Below are 3,961 nucleotides of genomic sequence, written 5' to 3'. Positions count from 1 at the left end.
ATGCAACTCAAGAAAGGGTTCAAGAAGGGAGAGACTACATATTTGGCTCTATTACAAGAGGAGTCAACATTCGAAAGAGAAGACGTTCCTCCCAAAATCAAGGAAGTCCTTGAAGAAAATAAGGATGTGATACCTCTCGAGTTGCCAAAGCAGTTACCACCTAGAAGAAAGATGGATGACAACATTGAATTGGAGTTAGGAGCGAAACCGCCTATCTCAAAACCATACAGGATGGGGGCCATTTCTATGGTTGAAGGAGATATTGTGCATACTATCAAGGAAGGGTTGCATCACGATCCATTAACCAAGAAGTTGGTGGAGTTGGCTAGAGAAGGTAAGACCAAAAGATTTTGGTTAGAAAACGACATTCTCTACACAAAAGGGAGAAGACTATACGTTCCTAAATGGGAAAATCTGATAAGGAAGTTGGTAAGAGAATGCCACGACACCAAGTGGGCTGGTCACCAAGATCAGCGAAGGACCTTAGCACTCATTGAATCTTCTTATTATTGGCCTCAAATGAGAGATGTAGTGGAAAGCTATGTGAAGACTTGTCTTGTGTGCCAACAAGATAAGATTGAAAACAAGACACCAAGCGGGTTGTTGGAACCTCTGCCTCCATCAGAGCGACCGGGAAAAGTGTCTCTCTAGATTTCATCTCTGCCTTACCGAAGTCCGAGGGGTTTGGATCTATTCTCGTGGTAGTGGATCAATTTTTGAAGTATGCTACCTTTATACCTGCCCCTACTGACTGCACTGCAGAGGAAGCAGCACGACTATTCTTCAAGAATGTGGTGAAGTACTGGGGATTGCCTAAGAGCATCATTAGTGATCGAGATCCACACTTCACAGGACGACTATGGACAGAGCTGTTCAAACTCCTTGGGTCGGAGCTTCATTTCTCAACAAGCTTCCATCCTCAAGCCGATGGGCAGACTGAGAGAGTGAATGCCTTACTTGAGTGTTACTTGAGGCATTTTGTAAGTGCTAATCAGAAGGATTGGACAAAACTCCTAGACATTGCTCAAACAATCTGCAAAGGAGTGAGTCTACAGGGAAGAGCCCATTCGAGATTGTGACTGGACAACAGCCGCTTACACCTCACTCTCTTTCTTCCTCTTACTCAGGGAAGAGCCCTGGAGCTTATCATATGATTAAGTCATGGGAAGAACAAGCAGATGTCACTCGTTCTTACCTCGACAAAGCTGCAAAGAGGATGAAGAAATGGGCAGATAAGAAGAGGAGGCATGCAAGCTATCAAGTGGGAGACAAGGTAATGATCAAACTTCTTCCATAACAATTCAAAGCCTTTCGCAAGGTTCATAAAGGCTTAATCCGTAAATACGAAGGGCCATTTGAGATCATTGGACGTGTTGGGGAGGTTGCTTACAAAGTACAACTTCCTCCCTCTATGAAGATTCACCCGGTCTTCCATGTGAGTATGCTTAAACCATATCATGGAGACCAAGACGAACCGAGTAGAGGTGATTCGAGTCGTGCTCCGCCTGTGGTGATTAGATCCTTTGACAAAGAAATCGAAGAGATCCTAGTTAATTGCGTCGTGCGACGAAGAGGAGTACCACCAAGTATCTAATACTTGATCAAGTGGAAAGGACTTCCGATAACTGAAGCTAGTTGGGAAGCTCGTGAAGATCTGTGGCAATTCCAAGAACACCTAGAGCGCTATCATGAACAGAATGCGACGAGGACGTCTGCGCATTAGGTGGGGGAGAATGCCACGGTAAATTTTTAGAATGTTAGATTTAACAGTGTTTGTATAGTTTTCTGGAGTGTTTGAGAATACTCTAGATGGTTCCGGAACGTTCTAGAATACTCTAGAAGGTTCTGGAATACTCTAGAAGGTTCTAGAAGGTCATAGAGTATTCTAGAAGAGTATAGATGTATATAGAAGTATAAAGAGTGGTATGGAATAATCTATAAACATTTAGAGAGTTGTGGTAGGATAGATATTTGTAAAGAAGGTTCTGGATGATTAATCTGGACCGTTGATTAGATTTAATCCTAACCATCCATTGAGGAGGTGGATGGCTATAAATAGGGGTGAGAGTTAGAATTTGGGAGTGTGTGAATCATTTGTAACCACACTTGAGCAATAAAGTGTTCTTCCACCAAAGCTTCCTTTCTCTTGTGTTCTCTTGTATTCTTAGCTTTCTTACTAAGTATTGAGGGTTAGGCTGACTTGGTCTTAGCTCAAGAGGTTGAGTAAGTCCAAGTGCCGGCACGGTAGCGTTGGAGTGTGTCCAAAGCCGTGACACACTGTAGCTCACCGACACTGGAAATTGTTCAAGACGTGTGATGCTCAAATAATGATTTTTTTTAATAAACTTTTTAATGTCAATCACTAATCAAATCATTCATTCATATAAGAGTGTAGCCCATAGTATTGGACATGAAACAAGACAAACCATATACCACCATTTTTTCTTGTATAATTGTCTTTTGAGTAAACTACTAAAAATATTTTCGAAAGAATTAAATGCCGACAAAAATGTCTTTAAAAACCCAAAACTATAAAATATTTTTAAAATATTTAAAAATATGATAAAATAATAATATATATATTCTTAAAAAATATTTTAGAGATTGAATTTAATGTTATTTTTAGTACATATTACTTATTAAAAAATTAAAATCTTTTTATTTTTTAAATTTCATACACTAAGTGAATTTTGTGTATGGTCAAAAATATTTAAAAAAAAAGAAAAACGTGTCCAGAGATAAAATTTTGCTTATGTTTTTCATGTATTCTTTAAATAATTATTTAAATATTTCTATAAAAATTTGAATTAAATACATAAATTATTTATTAAATATAATTTTTTTTTATAATTTATAAAAATGTGGGGTTTTTTTCACGTTTCTAAATCTTTTGGTAGAAACATTCCTCTTTTTATTTTGATCTTTTAAGGATAATTTTGTTAATATGTAAATCTTTATTTTAAGACATTTTTAATAGTTTATCTAATTATTTTTAAAATTTAATTTTAATCAAATAAGCTGGACGCCTGGACATACACCACTGATTATAAAATGTAATAATTAAAAATAGGATCCCGCACACCCGAAAAATTAAACTAATTTTAGAATTTAAAAAAGAATTGAACTCTTGACCATTCAAATCTAACACTCTAATACTATATCATGATACCACTCATCCCAAAAGTTTCAACTGATGAGAAAATGTAACACTAATGATTATATCTCTAATATTTCATAAACTTCTATTGTACATATTGTATAAATATTCCATTGGCTCTTCATACTTTTCCTTAAAAATATTCGGAATGCAACTTGTCTTTTAACTTATTCCTTATTTTTCTTTGTTATTCTAACTATTTGTATGTCTTTGGTTCCAGTACCTCTTGTGTTCATATTCTGAAAGCAATCTTATCGTGAATCATGTATACTAATCTGGTCTTCAGTCTTCATCAAGTCATTTCAAGCTGTTCCTTAGAATAAAAGGGTGAAATTCTTGTACCACTTTAAACGAGAGAATAATCCATGTTTTGAAATTTTATAGATATGGTTTTATTCAGAGAAAGACATCTTCTACCGATTGGGTGGCCCGGGGGTAATTTTTAACTGTCTTCAAATTCGTCACAATTTTGTGACATATTTACCCCCATAATGTTAGAACAATTAAATTGAAAAAGCAAAACCAATCTGTATTTCCAGCAGGTTTTTATTATTCTGGAAAGAATTTTAATGTTTGTCTTAAAAAAAAAACTCAAAAAATCTCTTTTGATTTAAATTTAGTATTTGGTTAAATAAAATTATTTTTACAGGAATGCTCTATTAATAGAATATATTAGCAACCAAATAAATCATCACTAAGTATTTGTATATATTTATACATGTTGTTTTATATATATATTTTTTTTGACAAAATAATGATCAACTATTAATATACTGAATCCTTTTGTAAAAAAAAAAAAAAAAG

Source organism: Arachis duranensis, chromosome 6 (assembly GCF_000817695.3).
Source record: "Arachis duranensis cultivar V14167 chromosome 6, aradu.V14167.gnm2.J7QH, whole genome shotgun sequence".
NCBI lineage: Eukaryota > Viridiplantae > Streptophyta > Magnoliopsida > Fabales > Fabaceae > Arachis > Arachis duranensis.
This window is presented reverse-complemented; position numbering follows the sequence as displayed.